This window comes from Sceloporus undulatus, chromosome 2 (assembly GCF_019175285.1).
Source record: "Sceloporus undulatus isolate JIND9_A2432 ecotype Alabama chromosome 2, SceUnd_v1.1, whole genome shotgun sequence".
Lineage (NCBI taxonomy): Eukaryota > Metazoa > Chordata > Lepidosauria > Squamata > Phrynosomatidae > Sceloporus > Sceloporus undulatus.
This window is the reverse complement of record NC_056523.1, coordinates 331,584,407-331,590,406: the sequence shown is the minus strand read 5'-3', so window position 1 is coordinate 331,590,406 and position 6,000 is coordinate 331,584,407. Positions and strand designations below refer to the sequence as shown.

Below are 6,000 nucleotides of genomic sequence, written 5' to 3'. Positions count from 1 at the left end.
TAAGATATTCGGACTAGTGAAAAACATCAGTGACTTGGAACAAATACTAAGGAAGGTCAAGGAAGAAAGGGCAAAGGCTGGCCTGCCACTGAACATATAGAAAACAAAAATGATGGCCATGGAGGACGTACATAAATTCGAATTAGACATGAGGAAATTGAAATAGTCAAAGATTTCTTGTACCTGGGATCAAACATTGTCCAGAATGGACAGACATGTAAGATACTGCACTTAGGACAAAAAAATGAAATGCACAGATATAGGATTATGGGGGACACCTGGCTGAATGAGATTTATACACGTGAAAGGGATCTAGGAGTCCAAGTAGATCACAAGTTGAACATGAGTCAACAGTGTGATGCAGCAGCTAACAAGGCCAATGCGATTTTAGGCTGCATCAATAGAAGTCTAGTGTCTAGATCAAGAGAAGTAATAGTGCCACTGTACTCTGCTCTGGTCAGGCCTCACCTGGAATAATCCTGCGTCCAGTTCTGAGAACCACAGTTCAAAAAGGATGCTGAGACACTGGAGCCATGTGTCCAAAGGAGGGCAACCAAAATGGTGAAGGGCCCAGAAACCATGTCCTATGAGGAACGCCTTAGGGAGCTGGGGATGCTTAACCTGGAAAAGAGATGGTTAAGAGGGACATGATCTCCATGAGTAAATTGTCACATTGAGGCCAAGCTTTCTCATCTATTCAGGTCCTTTTGCCTTCTGCGTCATCAGACCTCCGAGGGAGAGAGAGGTCTGCCAGCTCCATCAGGCCTGGCCTAAAGGAAGAAGAAGGGCCCTCCCTCCAGTCCATCTGCCTTGGTCCAGGCCTCCAGGGAGAGAAGAACCAATGGACCTGACCCCCTTCTTCCCCACCGCCCTTCCCTTCTCCCTTTGTGTCCTGTCTTTTAGACTGTAAGCCTGAGGGCAGGGAACCCTCTAATAAAAATAAGAAGAACTGAAAGCTGCTCTGAGGGCCTTGAGGGCTGAAGGGCCAGGTAGATCTTGAATCTTGACCCTGTCCTCTGGGGGTTAGCTACTCCTCCTAATTTGGGGTCATTGGATAAGTATGCCCCCAAGTCTGTCCTCCAAGTCATTGATAATGATGTTGAATAGCCCTGGGCCCAGGGCAAGTGCAGGGATTCTGGGTGCTGCAGTCCCTCCAAAAGAGGGAACCTCCCCAAGCCCTGAGAGCCAGGGGTCTTGTGGGACTGCCTTCCCAGTCAAAGAACCAGGACTCCTCGGCTGCATCCACACTGGAGAAATAACCCGGTTTGACACCGCTTTAACTCTTTTCTGGCTCAAGGCTTTGGGAGTCTGGGAGTTGGAGTTAGTTGTGGGCCCAGAGCGGAGCAGACTCCAACTCCCAGAATCCCATAGCCTTGGGCCAGATAACAAGTTAAAGCGGTGCCAAACCGGGTTACCTCTCCAGTGCGGATGCAGCCCTGGCCTCAGTTGCCTCTGCCGGGTTGAAAAGTCAAAGGCCTTACTATGAGAGACTGAGGAGGCGGGGCCACGCCTAGTCACGCCCCACCTCGTTGTCGTCACATCATTGGCCCCGCCCACTCCCCTCCGCTGTCATCACAGACCCGCACGTGGAGCAAGGGGGCGTGGCCTCCGCCATCGCGCTTTCCTATTGGCCGCGGCGAGGCGAGGCTCGTCCAATCGGCGCGGGTGGTGGGCGTGGCTGAGAGCCAGACCCGGAAGCTGCTTCTGGGTCAAGAAGACAACCGAGGGAGAAAGAGAGAGAATGAGATGGGGAGGTGCGCGCGCAAAGGCGGAAGTAAGTCACCCCTGAGGAAGGCCTAAAAGCCCCCGGTTTGGTGGGTTGTGCTTTTTGGGGGTTTGTTCGTGAGAGTGGGGGGGCTGGGTTCGCTTTTTGGGGTGCTGCCTCATTCTTCCAAATCAGAAGGGCTCTTCAGGGTTTCCTGAGTCTGTCTTGCCACTTCTTTCCTCTGAAATGGAGCCTCCAACAGCTGGCATTTGTTGCCGGTTTCCCATCCAAGGATCGTCCAGGGCTGGCCCTGCTTAGCGTCCCAAATCAGAAGGGGTCTGCGGGGTTTTCTGAGCCTGGCTTGCCAGTTTCTCCCTGAACCCAGGGCTAGTCAATATCTTAGCCAATGACTTGGACAAAATTGGGGACATACTTATCAAATTTGCAGATGACACCAAATTAGGAGGAATAGCTAATACTGCAGAGGACAGGATGAAGATTCAAAACGATCCTAATAGGTTAGAAGACCTAGGCCACAGCTGACAAAATGAACTAACACAGAGAAATGTAAGGTACTGCACTTGGGGCGGAAAAACGAAATGCACAGATATAGGCTCTTGGGGGACCCCGGCTGAATGAAAATACGTGTGAAAGGGATCTGAGAGCCCAAGTAGACCACAGATTGAATATGAGTCAACTATGCGATGCGGCAGCTAAAAAGGCCAAAGCATCACAAAGCATCAATAGAAGTATAGTGTCTAGATCAAGAGAAGTCATAGTGCCACTGTATTCTGCCCTGGTCAGGCCCCACCTGGAATATTGTGTCCAGTTCTGGGCACCACAATTCAAAAAGGACATTGAGAAACGAGCCATTTGTCCAAAGACGACGACTAAAATGGTGAAAGGTCTGGAAACCTTGCCCTATGAGGAACGACTTAAGGAGCTGGGGATGTTTAGCCTGAAGAAAAGAAGGTTAAGAGGTGATACAATAGCCCTGTTTAAATATTTGAAGGGATGTTATATTGAGGAGGGAGCAAGCTTGTTTTCTTGAGCTTCCAAGATCAGAAGGGATCTTCAGGGTTTTCTGAGTCTGACTTGCCAGTTCCTTCCTTTGAAATGGAGCCTTCAGCAGTTGGTATTCATTGTCAGTCTCCCATCGAAGGACTGTCCAGGGCTGGCCCTGCTTAGCTTCCAAGATCAAAAGAGATCCATAGGGTTTTCTGAGTCTATATCTTTATAGTTCCTTCCCCTGAAATGCAGCCCACAGCATCTGGTATTCCTTGGAGGACCCCCATCCAAGGACTATCCAGGGCTGGCCCAGCTTATCTTGCAAGATTGGGATCTGGGGCTTTTGGGGAATTTAGGTCATATGTATGTATGGTTCTTCAATCCACCTGTTAGCTTATGGCGACCCCTTTAATTGCATCGGCAAGGAATCCTCCTCAGAAGTGGTTTTGGCTGTTCCTTCCTCTGGAATAGTGCAATTGGTATTCAGTGGTGGCCCCCCATCCAAGCAGTGGCCAAAGCTGATGCTGCTTAGCTGCTAAGATCAGATGGAATCTGGTGGCTATTAGCGTATTTAGGGCCCTTAGTTAAGTATACTTTACTGTGTCTGTAACTCCCTTCAAGTCGCCTGTCGACTTATGGCAACCTTGTGGATTTTTCCACAAGGCTTTCGTAGGCAGTGAGTCCTCTGAGGTAGTTTGGCCAGTTACTTCCTTGGAAACAGAGCCTCCAGCACCTGGGATTCATTGATGGGCTCCCATTCAAGGACTATCCAGGGCTGAGCTTCCTTAGCTTCCAAGATCAGACAGGATTTGGTTCCTTTAGGGTACTTAGGCGTGTGCGTGTTTATGTGCCTTCAAATCACATTTAGATATATGGAATCCCCATGAAAAATTTGTAGGGTTTTCTTAGGCAATGAGTCTTCAGAGGTGGTTTTGCCAATTCCTTCCACTGAAATGGAACCTCCAGCAGCTGGGATTTGTTGGCGGTCTCCCATCCTAGGACTATCCAGAGCTGACCCTGCTTAGCTTTCAAGATAAAGTGGCATCTAGTGCCTTTTAGGGTATTTAGGGCCTTAAGTATACTTTATAAAGTTAAGTATACTTTATATATATATATATATATGTGTGTGTGTTTGTACCTTCACGTTGATTGTTGATTTACGGTGACCCTATGGATTTCACAGGGTTTTCTTAGGCAAGGAATCCTCCTCAGAGGTGCTTTTTCAAGTTCCTTCCTCTGAAATATCTCCTACAGCGCCTGGTATTCATTGGCAGTCTCCTTTTCAAGGAATATCCAGGCCTGACTCTGCTTAGCTTCCCAGATCAGACAGGATCTGGTGCCTTGTGTGTGTATCTTGAAGTCTTTCTGTCGACTTACGGCAACATCATGGGTTTTTCCACTGGGTTTTTTTAAGGCAAGGAATCCTCAGAGGTGGTTTTTCCAGTTCTTTCCTTTGAAATAGGATGGCAGTCTCCCATCCAAGGACTATCCAGGGCTGACCTTGCTTAGCTTGCAAGACTAGATGGGATCTGGTATACCTTTAGAGTATTCAGAGCTATATGTGCATGTGCTATATGTGCATGTCTGTTTATTCAAGTCGCCTGTTAACATATAATGACTTCTGGAATTTCAGAAGCTTTTCTTAGACAAGGACTCCTCTGAGGTGGTTTTGTCATTGCCTTCCTCTGAAACAGAGCCTACGGTGCCTGTGATTCCTTGGTGGTCGTCCATCGAAGGACTAACCATGGCTGCCTCTGCTTAGCATCCAAGACCAGACAGGATCTAATGCCTTCCCCACTGTGTATATACTGTACCTCTATACAGAATTTCCCTCTTCCCAAGTTCAAACACATATGCATAACCTTACAGCTTCCATTTTAGGACTGCTGTTGCAGCATTTAATTCTAATTAAAATATTTGGATCATTTTTGGTGAACTTGGGAGGAATCAGCTAGAAAATGTGCTCCAAAGACCAGGGGCCTCAGTGCTTTCAGTGTAACGACAAGAACCAGGAGCTTGGTTTGCTGGGTTCTTAGTCTTTGCAGAATTAATTCAGTTCGGTACCGCTTGAGCTGTCATGGCTCCATCCTAGAGAATCCTGGGATTTGTAGTTTTGTGAGATACTTAGCCTTTTCAGTCAGAGAGCTCTGGTACCACAACGAATTAGAGATGCTAGGATGGAATCATGGCAGTTAAAGCATTGTCAAATTGCATTAATTCTGCAGTTTAGAGGCAGCCTTGGTGTCAAAACTTTCCCAGATCTGCATATGTGCCTCCTTGCCTCTGTGTTATGGGACACTATAGATCTCGGTTTATATCCGAATAAAGGTACGTAAGATTGCAGCATACCTGTGCTAAGTTTTCCCAGGCTGGCTGTCCATTTGGGGAAAGAAGACGGGGAGTTTTTTGTGGGTTTTTCAGCCATGTTCTATAAGAGTTTGTTCCTGATGTTTTTCCAGCATCTGTGGCTGGCATCTTCAGATTAAAATAAGGGGATTAAAATAGAAGTCCAGTCCAGCCAGAGGAGAGGGAAAGGAGGGGCTTGATATGGTTTGCTTATTGTAAAATTGTTTTCTTATTGCCGAAAAGGTGGCTAAAATAGCTTGCAATGCTATGGAAAGAAATAAGAAAATAATAACAAACAAAAAACAGAACAGAACAAACAACCAAACATCCTAAATAAAAAGAAGAAGATGCACAGTCAGTTCAGCTTTTGCCACCAAAAGCTCTTTGGAAAAGGAAGAACTGCAGAATAAAAGAAGGAATATTGTTCTTGATTTGCGTATTCCAGGGTTTCTTCCCTATCTTCTGGGCAGGACTCCAGGTGTCCTTGCTGGGGAGAGCACCATAAATTATATTACTGTGTGTGTCTTGACCCCCCTTCTTACGGAAAAGGGCCCTTTCCTCTCCTTGCCCCCCCTCCCGCCCATGCCCCAGTTCCCGGTAAGTCTGTGACATGGGTGAGGTGTCCCCACTCTGAGTTTCCTTCCATAACCACAACTTCTGCTCTTCAATTTGGGGCCCTTTCCCGGCTTGGCTTCCCGCAAGCCTGTCTAGCCTCCAGGCTGTGACCATTTCCTCCTATTTATCTGGTGCTGGGGGTCAGCTGGGTCCTGGGCTGGGCAAAGGGGTGTTGCCCAGGACCCCTGGACTTTGTTAGAGCAAAGCACATCAGGTAAGTGGTAGTTGGGGGTCAGGGAGACTCCAGTGGAGGAGTGAAGGAAGCATCCTGGCAAGTGGGGCTGGGGAGGGTCGTCTAAGCGTCTGGGGCAGGGTGGCACCCAGAG

The 6,000-nt window shown here is 47.9% G+C and overlaps 1 protein-coding gene across 12 annotated transcripts in view; it reads left to right on the top strand.

Moving 5' to 3' along the window:
- Positions 1 to 1,702: 1,702 nt before the first annotated feature.
- Positions 1,703 to 6,000, top strand: part of FAM214B (family with sequence similarity 214 member B) — a 62,868-nt gene continuing 58,570 nt past the window's right edge. For 9 of the 12 annotated variants that reach the window (XM_042451653.1, XM_042451639.1, XM_042451645.1 and 6 more), the window contains exon 1: positions 1,703 to 1,774. The gene's annotated coding sequence lies outside the window, so the exon portion shown is untranslated. The remainder of the gene's footprint in view (positions 1,775 to 6,000) is intronic. The other 3 variants (XM_042451651.1, XM_042451646.1, XM_042451656.1) reach the window with 3 other exon arrangements.